This window comes from Engystomops pustulosus, unplaced genomic scaffold (genome assembly GCF_040894005.1).
Source record: "Engystomops pustulosus unplaced genomic scaffold, aEngPut4.maternal MAT_SCAFFOLD_59, whole genome shotgun sequence".
Lineage (NCBI taxonomy): Eukaryota > Metazoa > Chordata > Amphibia > Anura > Leptodactylidae > Engystomops > Engystomops pustulosus.
In genome coordinates this window covers 645,802-659,188 of record NW_027284967.1, presented here as the reverse complement: position 1 = coordinate 659,188, position 13,387 = coordinate 645,802, and positions in this window count along the sequence as shown.

The window sequence follows — 13,387 nt, the reverse complement described above, 5'->3', positions numbered from 1 at the left end:
GGTCGTGCGCTGCACTTTTTTTGGACTGTTCACCTACTTCAGGGCTAAAATGGCTGTATAGGTATAAATAGTCTGCACTGGGATTGCAGCGCACGTGACCCATTTTTGGCATGGCTGCGCTGCTTCCATGTGAAACAAATTAGAGGGCGGTCGGCGGACAGTCCGACTGATTCAACACAAGCCTTCTGTTAAAGATGAACTACAAAAACTACGGGGACCTGAGTAGGGAATCGACACATGCAGGATATCGGGCGCAGGATCTTAGAGACTCCCCGCACAGCACATTATACACGGACAATGCACTTACATGCACCAGGAAGAAGAAGGTGAACTCCGGGTACCTGAGCGGGGAAGCGACACATGCAGGATATCGGAGGCAGGATCTTAGAGACTCCCCGCACAGCGCATTATACACGGACAATGCACTTACATGCACCGGGAAGAAGGTGAACTCCAGGGACCTGAGCGGGGAAGTGACACATGCAGGATATCGGGGGCAGTATATTAGCGACTCCCCGCACAGCGCATTATACACGGGCAATGCACTTACATGCACCAGGAAGAAGGTGAACTCCAGGGACCTGAGCGGGGAAGCGACACATGCAGGATATCGGGCGCACGATCTTAGTGACTCCCCGCACAGCACATTATACACGGACAATGCACTTACATACACCAGGAAGAAGGTGAACTCCAGGGACCTGAGCGGGGAAGTGACACATGCAGGATATCGGGGGCAGTATATTAGCGACTCCCCGCACAGCGCATTATACACGGGCAATGCACTTACATGCACCAGGAAGAAGAAGGTGAACTCCAGGGACCTTAGCGGGGAAGCGACACATGCAGGATATCGGGCGCACGATCTTAGTGACTCCCCGCACATTACATTATACACGGACAATGCACTTACATACACCAGGAAGAAGGTGAACTCCAGGGACCTGAGCGGGGAAGTGACACATGCAGGATTTCGGGGGCACGATCTTAGTGACTCCCCGCACAGCGCATTATACACGGGCAATGCACTTACATGCACCAGGAAGAAGAAGGTGAACTCCAGGGACCTGAGCGGGGAAGTGACACATGCAGGATATCAGGCGCACGATCTTAGCGACTCCCCGCACAGCGCATTATACACAGACAATGCACCAGGAAGAAGAAGGTGAACTCCGGGGACCTGAGCGGGGAAGAGACACATGCAGGATATCGGGCGCAGGATCTTAGTGACTCCCTGCACAGCGCATTATACACGGACAATGCACTTACATGCACCAGGAAGAAGAAGGTGAACTCCAGGGACCTGAGCGGGGAAGCGACACATGCAGGATTTCGGGTGCACGATCTTAGTGACTCCCCGCACAGCGCATTATACACGGACAATGCACTTACATGCACCAGGAAGGAGAAGGTGAACTCCGGGGACCTGAGCGGGGAAGCGACACATGCAGGATTTCGGGTGCAGGATCTTAGTGACTCCCCGCACAGCGCATTATACACGGACAATGCACTTACATGCACCAGGAAGAAGGTGAACTCCAGGGACCTGAGCGGGGAAGCGACACATGCAGGATATCGGTCGCAGGATCTTAGTGACTCTCCGCACAGCGCATTATACACGGACAATGCACTTACATGCACCAGGAAGAAGAAGGTGAACTCCGGGGACCTGAGCGGGGAAGCAACACATGCAGGATATCGGTCGCAGGATCTTAGTGACTCTCCGCACAGCGCATTATACACGGACAATGCACTTACATGCACCAGGAAGAAGAAGGTGAACTCCGGGGACCTGAGCGGGGAAGTGACACATGCAGGATATCGGGCGCAGGATCTTAGTGACTCCCTGCACAGCGCATTATACACGGACAATGCACTTACATGCACCAGGAAGAAGAAGGTGAACTCCAGGGACCTGAGCGGGGAAGTGACACATGCAGGATATCGGGCGCAGGATCTTAGTGACTCCCCGCACAGCGCATTATACACGGACAATGCACTTACATGCACCAGGAAGAGGAAGGTGAACTCCTCATTCAAGTACAAATAAAATGGGAATGTGCAGCCATCATACTCTTAAGGAATGAGACGGGTCCTGTGTACCAGAGATGAACCTGCTTTGGTTCAAAATGTGCATCATTTGTACATCATGTTGTACAAGGACTCGGGTGCATCATGAGGAAAGAACAGCTCCAGCCATCGGCCAGGAAGGTAAAGGGAACCTGTCATCCGAGAGGTAAAAGACAGATTCCAATAGCCTATAGCTCATTTCAAAAGTGCTTTGTGGGCAAAATGAAAAAAAAAAAAAACGCTTTATAATTAATTATTAGTCATCTACTCAATCCTGATGTCTCTGTGTGACTCTTCCAGTCTCTGTATCTCTGGTACAAGCTGCTGATGTCTCTGTGTGACTCTTCCAGTCTCTGTATCTCTGGTACAAGCTGCTGATGTCTCTGTGTGACTCTTCCAGTCTCTGTATCTCTGGTATAACCTGCTGATGTCTCTCTGACTCTTCCAGTCTCTGTATCTCTGGTACAACCTGCTGATGTCTCTCTGTGACTCTTCCAGTCTCTCTGGTACAAGCTGCTGATGTCTCTCTGTGACTCTTACAGTCTCTGTATCTCTGGTACAAGCTGCTGATGTCTCTCTGTGACTCTTCCAGTCTCTCTGGTACAAGCTGCTGATGTTTCTCTGTGACTCTTCCAGTCTCTCTGGTACAAGCTGCTGATGTTTCTCTGTGACTCTTCCAGTCTCTCTGGTACAAGCTGCTGATGTCTCTCTGTGACTCTTCCAGTCTCTGTATCTCTGGTACAAGCTGCTGATGTCTCTCTGTGACTCTTCCAGTCTCTCTGGTACAAGCTGCTGATGTCTCTCTGTGACTCTTACAGTCTCTGTATGTCTGGTACAACCTGCTGATGTCTCTCTGTGACTCTTCCAGTCTCTGTATCTCTGGTACAAGCTGCTGATGTCTCTCTGTGACTCTTCCAGTCTCTCTGGTACAAGCTGCTGATGTCTCTCTGTGACTCTTACAGTCTCTCTGGTACAAGCTGCTGATGTCTCTGTGACTCTTCCAGTCTCTGTATCTCTGGTACAACCTGCTGATGTCTCTCTGTGGCTCTTCCAGTCTCCGTATCTCTGGTACAACCTGCTGATGTCTCTCTGTGACTCTTCCAGTCTCTGTATGTCTGGTACAACCTGCTGATGTCTCTCTGTGACTCTTCCAGTCTCTGTATCTCTGGTACAACCTGCTGATGTCTCTGTGTGACTCTTCCAGTCTCTGTATCTCTGGTACAACCTGCTGATATCTCTCTGTGACTCCAGTCTCTCTGGCGTTTAACCATGTGTGGGGAATTGCTCTGGTAGATGCCTTGTAGAAGTGCAGGAAGCAGGGACACGCAGAATTAAAGTCCAAAAATCGAGTGTTTATTCACACTTCCTTGTCAAAACACAAATTCAGCCTTGGCTTAGGCACATACAAAATAATAATAATGATAATGATACTGCCTAATACAATACAGCCCCTAACCATACATGTACCCGGCTGCCTGGCACACGCTCCTGGCCAGCAGTATAACAGGAGGCGCTCAGTTACCTTCGCTGTGTGAACACAGTCCAGCCTTCAGCTCTCCAGGTAGAGCCTCCCCTACTGCTTCTGGCCTGCAGACTAAATCAGGCTCTAACGAGGTCTGTGACCCACCCCTGTGCCCTGCACCTGTATCCTGCCCGTGACCCGCCCCTGTATCCTGCCCGTGACCCGCGGGTCGTGGCCTCGCCCGTGCTCCTGCAGCCCCAACTCACCTGTCCATGCTCATGTTCTGGCGCGCGCGTCCCCGCCTCCTACGTGGCGGCCCCTAAAGATTTTAAGGGGCTACCATTGATTGGTGCCGGCTATTCCCGAGATTCCTCATAAGCCAGCCTCTTCCTGCACAGCCATTAAAGGAAACCTACCATTTAGAATGGTAGGGGTAGGCTGTAAGTACCGAGCACCAGCTCAGGGTGAGCTTGTGCCGGTACTTACTTTCGTTAGTGTTATAAACCGCGGTATCGCGGTTTTAACACTTTTTAAACTTTAGAGCAGGAGAGGCTTCGGCGCTGCGCGCAACATCTCCGCTATTTCCTATGGATGCGCGCGCACGATCGTGCGCACGCAGCGCCGAAGCCTCTGCTGCTCTAAAGTTTAAAAAGTGTTAAAACCGCGATACTGCGGTTTATAACACTAATGAAAGTAAGTACCGGCACCAGCTCACCCTGAGCTCACCCTGAGCTGGTGCTCGGTACTTGCAGCCTACCCCTACCATTCTAAAAGGTAGGTTTCCTTTAAGAAAGCTTGTGCCTGATGCCCTGGGTTTACTCTGCAATTTCCTCTTGTGACCCTGGTTCCGTCGTTGCCTCTGATCGTGTGCTTCCTGTCTCGACCTCCTGTTTGTCCCCAACCACAATCTTACCTTACGGTTCTGCACTACTCCTTGTGCCACCGTGGACAAAGTCGCACCTGTGGAACGACCTGGTGGTACCACGCGCAATAAGTCCAACCTGCTTTGCTGCGGGCTCTGGTGAAAACCGGGTACCACTTAGACTACGGTCCCAGGTATCGTGCAGGGGGTCCACTACCCCTGGTGCCTGACATGGACATGTGCCATCACAAGGTTAGAGAAGGCCACAATAATTTCACCCGTTACATTTCCATATTTTAGTGTGACATAACACTATCTGTATCCGTGCTGGAGTCACTGCTGTACCTGGGGCTTGTGCAATGCCATGAGGCTGAAGAACAGGAAATAAACTCCAGAAACCTGCAGCTTATCTTCTGAGGCACCTTCAAGAGCATGAAGATTACAAACCAATGCGATCAAAGTCTAGTTGCCACCCAGAAAACAAATCTGTCCAGTGGCAGAACCAGGGAGAGACTGGAAAAAGCAGGCATGATATCGCGCCAGTGCACTAGAATCCTTGAGAGAGGCCTCATCTCTCCCCCTGCACCCGGGCCGAAGGGGCGGCTCTCCCCCTGCTCCCGGACCGGAGGGGCGGCTCTCCCCCTGCTCCCGGGCCGGCTCTCCCCCTGCTCCCGGGCCGGAGGGGCGGCTCTCCCCCTGCTCCCAGGCCGGCTCTCCCCCTGCTCAAGCCTCCCTGCGCGCTCACTGGAGCCGGCAGAATTTTCATACGTTGACACAAACACTGCGAGGCACCCGGCGGAGACTCTTGATGGAGCAGTGGTGCATGATAAATAACCTGTGTGTGTCTGTATATGTGTATATATGATTGTATATACCATATATACTCGAGTATAAGCCCAGTTTTTCAGCACAAAATTTGTTCTCAAAAACCCTAACTCAGCTTATACACGAGTCAAGAAAAAAAACTCACCTTTCCGACTGCACCCGTAGGTCCTATGCTTGTTTAGATGCTCCAGTGCCGCAGCGGGTCCTTCGGATAGTCTTTGGGCCTCCTCGAGATGCCGGCAGCTCACAAACAATGACGTTGGCAAGCAGCTGATGTAATTCTGTGTGCCGGCCGAGCACGAAGACCCGAAGAGAAGCAGAAGAATCTGAAGAAGACCGAAGGACCCAAGGCAACACTAGAGACATACTGGGCAGGCTATATACTACAGGGGCTGGGCAGGCGGTATACTTTGCGGGGCAGGCTATATACTACAGGGGCTGGGCAGGCGGTATACTCTGGGGGGCAGGCTATATATTACAGGGGCTGGGCAGGCGGTATACTATGGGGTGCAGGCTATATACTACAGGGGCTGGGCAGGCGGTATACTCTGGGGGGCAGGCTATATACTACAGGGGCTGGGCAGGCTATATACTACAGGGGCTGGGCAGGCGGTATACTATGGGGGGCTTGCTGGCTATATACTACAGGGGCTGGGAGGGCGGTATACTATGGGGGGCAGGCTATATACTACAGGGGCTGGGCAGGCAGGTACACTATGGGGGGCAGGCTATATACTACAGGGGCTGGGCAGGCTATATACTATGGGGTGCAGGCTATATACTACAGGGGCTGGGCAGGCGGTATACTCTGGGGGGCAGGCTATATACTACAGGGGCTGGGCAGGCTATATACTACAGGGGCTGGGCAGGCGGTATACTATGGGGGGCTTGCTGGCTATATACTACAGGGGCTGGGAAGGCGGTACACTATGGGGGGCAGGCTATATACTACAGGGGCTGGGCAGGCAGGTACACTATGGGGGGCAGGCTATATACTACAGGGGCTGGGCAGGCTATATACTATGGGGTGCAGGCTATATACTACAGGGGCTGGGCAGGCGGTATACTCTGGGGGGCAGGCTATATACTACAGGGGCTGGGCAGGCTATATACTACAGGGGCTGGGCAGGCGGTATACTACGGGGGGCTTGCTGGCTATATACTACAGGGGCTGGGAAGGCGGTAAACTATGGGGGGCAGGCTATATACTACAGGGGCTGGGCAGGCAGGTACACTATGGGGGGCAGGCTATATACTACAGGGGCTGGGCAGGCTATATACTATGGGGTGCAGGCTATATACTACAGGGGCTGGGCAGGCGGTATACTCTGGGGGGCAGGCTATATACTACAGGGGCTGGGCAGGCTATATACTACAGGGGGCTTGCTGGCTATATACTACAGGGGCTGGGAAGGCGGTATACTATGGGGGGCAGGCTATATACTACAGGGGCTGGGCAAGCAGGTACACTATGGGGGGCAGGTTATATACTACAGGGGCTGGGCAGGCTATATACTATGGGGTGCAGGCTATATACTACAGGGGCTGGGCAGGCGGTATACTCTGGGGGGCAGGCTATATACTACAGGGGCTGGGCAGGCGGTATACTATGGGGGGCTTGCTGGCTATATACTACAGGGGCTGGGAAGGCGGTATACTATGGGGGGCAGGCTATATACTACAGGGGCTGGGCAGGCAGGTACACTATGGGGGGCAGGCTATATACTACAGGGGCTGGGCAGGCTATATACTATGGGGGGCTTGCTGGCTATATACTGGGAAGGCTGTGACCAATGCATTTCCCACCCTCGGCATATACTCTAGTATATACGGTATATACTCGCCTTAAAGCTTCAAACACTTCCTTGAAAACCCCAAAGCAGAACATAAGGTTTCACCACAAGATAAATCAGAAATGTCAGGTGTAAGGAATGTGGCGGAGCAGAAACAGAGCGGGAGATTCCTGCACCCGAAACTACATGTACAGGAGCAGAGGATACACAAAATCTAATGTACACTATACACACACAGGACGGGATCACACACACACAGGACGGGATCACACACACACACTATGGGGCAGATTTATCAAGCAGTCTGAAAGTCAGAATATTTCCAATTGCCCATGGCAACCAATCACAGCTCCCCTTTAAAATATTCATGAGCACTGGTGAAATGAAAGCTGAGCTGTGATTGGTTGCCATGGGCAACTGGAAATATTCTGACTTTCAGACTGCTTGAAAAATCTGCCCCTATATACACACACAGGACGGGATCACACACACTATATATATACACACACAGGACGGGATCACACACACTATATATATACACACACAGGACGGGATCACACACACACAGGACGGGATCACACACACTATATATACACACACAGGACGGGATCACACACACTATATATACACACACACAGGACGGGATCACACACACACAGGACGGGATCACACACACTATATATATACACACACACAGGACGGGATCACACACACACAGGACGGGATCACACACACTATATATACACACACAGGACGGGATCACACACACTATATATACACACACAGGACGGGATCACACACACTATATATACACACACAGGACGGGATCACACACACTATATATACACACACAGGACGGGATCACACACACTATATATACACACACAGGACGGGATCACACACACTATATATACACACACAGGACGGGATCACACACACTATATATACACACACAGGACGGGATCACACACACTATATATACACACACAGGACGGGATCACACACACTATATATACACACACAGGACGGGATCACACACACTATATATACACACACAGGACGGGATCACACACACTATATATACACACACAGGACGGGATCACACACACTATATATACACACACACAGGACGGGATCACACACACTATATATACACACACATAGGACGGGATCACACACACTATATATACACACACAGGACGGGATCACACACACTATATATATACACACACACAGGACGGGATCACACACACTATATATATACACACACACAGGACGGGATCACACACACTATATATATACACACACAGGACGGGATCACACACACTATATATATACACACACAGGACGGGATCACACACACTATATATACACACACAGGACGGGATCACACACACTATATATACACACACACAGGACGGGATCACACACACTATATATACACACACAGGACGGGATCACACACACTATATATATACACACACACAGGACGGGATCACACACACTATATATACACACACAGGACGGGATCACACACACTATATATACACACACAGGACGGGATCACACACACTATATATACACACACAGGACGGGATCACACACACTATATATACACACACAGGACGGGATCACACACACTATATATACACACACAGGACGGGATCACACACACTATATATACACACACAGGACGGGATCACACACACTATATATACACACACAGGACGGGATCACACACACTATATATACACACACAGGACGGGATCACACACACTATATATACACACACAGGACGGGATCACACACACTATATATACACACACAGGACGGGATCACACACACTATATATACACACACAGGACGGGATCACACACACTATATATACACACACAGGACGGGATCACACACACTATATATACACACACAGGACGGGATCACACACACTATATATACACACACACAGGACGGGATCACACACACTATATATACACACACACAGGACGGGATCACACACACTATATATACACACACACAGGACGGGATCACACACACTATATATACACACACAGGACGGGATCACACACACTATATATACACACACAGGACGGGATCACACACACTATATATATATATACACACACACAGGACGGGATCACACACACTATATATATATACACACACACAGGACGGGATCACACACACTATATATATACACACCCACAGGACGGGATCACACACACACAGGACGGGATCACACACACACAGGACGGGATCACACACACTATATATACACACACAGGACGGGATCACACACACTATATATACACACACAGGACGGGATCACACACACTATATATATACACACACAGGACGGGATCACACACACTATATATACACACAAACAGGACTGGATCACACACACTATATATACACACAAACAGGACTGGATCACACACACTATATATACACACACACAGGACGGGATCACACACACTATATATACACACACAGGACGGGATCACACACACTATATATATATACACACACACAGGACGGGATCACACACACACAGGACGGGATCACACACACTATATATACACACACAGGACGGGATCACACACACTATATATAAACACACAGGACGGGATCACACACACTATATATATACACACACAGGACGGGATCACACACACTATATATACACACACAGGACGGGATCACACACACTATATATACACACACACAGGACTGGATCACACACACTATATATACACACACACAGGAGGGGATCACACACACTATATATACACACACAGGACGGGATCACACACACTATATATATACACACACACAGGACGGGATCACACACACACAGGACGGGATCACACACACTATATATACACACACAGGACGGGATCACACACACTATATATACACACACAGGACGGGATCACACACACTATATATACACACACAGGACGGGATCACACACACTATATATACACACACAGGACGGGATCACACACACTATATATACACACACAGGACGGGATCACACACACTATATATACACACACAGGACGGGATCACACACACTATATATACACACACAGGACGGGATCACACACACTATATATACACACACAGGACGGGATCACACACACTATATATACACACACAGGACGGGATCACACACACTATATATACACACACAGGACGGGATCACACACACTATATATACACACACAGGACGGGATCACACACACTATATATACACACACAGGACGGGATCACACACACTATATATACACACACAGGACGGGATCACACACACTATATACACACACAGGACGGGATCACACACACAGGACGGGATCACACACACAGGACGGGATCACACACACTATATATACACACACAGGACGGGATCACACACACTATATATACACACACAGGACGGGATCACACACACTATATATACACACACAGGACGGGATCACACACACTATATATACACACACAGGACGGGATCACACACACTATATATACACACACAGGACGGGATCACACACACTATATATACACACACAGGACGGGATCACACACACTATATATACACACACAGGACGGGATCACACACACAGGACGGGATCACACACACTATATATACACACACAGGACGGGATCACACACACTATATATACACACACAGGACGGGATCACACACACACTATATATATACACACACAGGACGGGATCACACACACACTATATATACACACACAGGACGGGATCACACACACTATATATACACACACAGGACGGGATCACAGACACATATATATATATATATACACACACACTATACATACGGGCACACCGCACATATACACTATATACACGCGCACTATACATACGGGCACACCGCACACATACGCTATATACACGCGCACTATACATACGGGCACACCGCACACATACGCTATATACACGCGCACTATACATACGGGCACACCGCACACATACGCTATATACACGCGCACTATACATACGGGCACACCGCACACATACGCTATATACACGCGCACTATACATACGGGAACACCGCACACATACGCTATATACACGCGCACTATACATACGGGCACACCGCACACATACGCTATATACACGCGCACTATACATACGGGCACACCGCACACATACGCTATACACGCGCACTATACATACGGGCACACCGCACACATACGCTATATACACGCGCACTATACATACGGGGGCACACCGCACACATACGCTATACACGCGCACTATACATACGGGCACACATACGCTATATACACACGCACTATACATACGGGCACACCGCACACATACGCTATATACACGCGCACTGTACATACGGGCACACCGCACATATACGCTATATACACACACTATACATACGGGCACACCGCACACATACGCTATATACACACGCACTAAACATACGGGCACACCGCACACATACGCTATATACACGCGCACTATACATACGGGCACACCGCACATATACGCTATATACACACACTATACATACGGGCACACCGCACACATATGCTATATACACACGCACTATACATACGGCACACCACACACATACGCTATATACACGCGCACTATACATACGGGCACACATACGCTATATACACACGCACTATACATACGGGCACACCGCACACATACGCTATATACACACACTATACATACGGGCACACCGCACATATACGCTATATACACGCGCACTATACATACAGGCACACCGCACACATACGCTATATACACGCGCACTATACATACAGGCACACCGCACACATACGCTATATACACGCGCACTATACATACGGGCACACCGCACACATACGTTATATACACGCGCACTATACATACGGGCACACCGCACACATACGCTATATACACACACTATACATACGGGCACACCGCACATATACGCTATATACACACACTATACATACGGGCACACCGCACACATACGCTATATACATGCACTATACATACAGGCACACCGCACACATACGCTATATACACGCGCACTATACATACGGGCACACCGCACACATACGTTATATACACGCGCACTATACATACGGGCACACCGCACATATACGCTATATACACACACTATACATACGGGCACACCGCACATATACGCTATATACACACACACACACACACTATACATACGGGCACACCGCACACATACGCTATACACGCGCACTATACATACGGGCACATCGCACATATACGCTATACACGCGCACTATACATACGGGCACATCGCACATATACGCTATACACGCGCACTATACATACGGGCACACCGCACATATACGCTATATACACGCGCACTATACATACAGGCACACCGCACACATACACTATATACACACACTATACATACGGGCACACCGCACACATACGCTATATACACGCGCACTATACATACAGGCACACCGCACACATACACTATATACACGCTATACATACACACAACACTATACATACGGGCACACCGCACATATACGCTATATACACACACTATACATACGGGCACACCGCACATATACGCTATATACACACACTATACATATGGGCACACCGCACATATACGCTATATACACACACTATACATATGGGCACACCGCACATATACGCTATACACGCGCACTATACATACAGGCACACCGCACATATACGCTATATACACACACTATACATATGGGCACACCGCACATATACGCTATACACGCGCACTATACATACAGGCACACCGCACATATACGCTATATACACACACTATACATACAGGCACACCGCACATATACGCTATATACACGCACTATACATACAGGCACACCGCACATATACGCTATATACACACACACACTATACATACAGGCACACCGCACATATACGCTATATACACACACTATACATACAGGCACACCGCACATATACGCTATATACACACACACACTATACATACAGGCACACCGCACATATACGCTATATACACACACTATACATAAAGGCACACCGCACATATACGCTATATACACACACTATACATACGGGCACACCGCACACATACGCTATATACACGCACTATACATACAGGCACACCGCACACACACACTATACATACAGACACACCGCACATATACGCTATATACACACACACACTATACATACAGACACACCGCACATATACGCTATATACACACACTATACATAAAGGCACACCGCACATATACGCTATATACACACACTATACATACGGGCACACCGCACATATACGCTATATACACACAC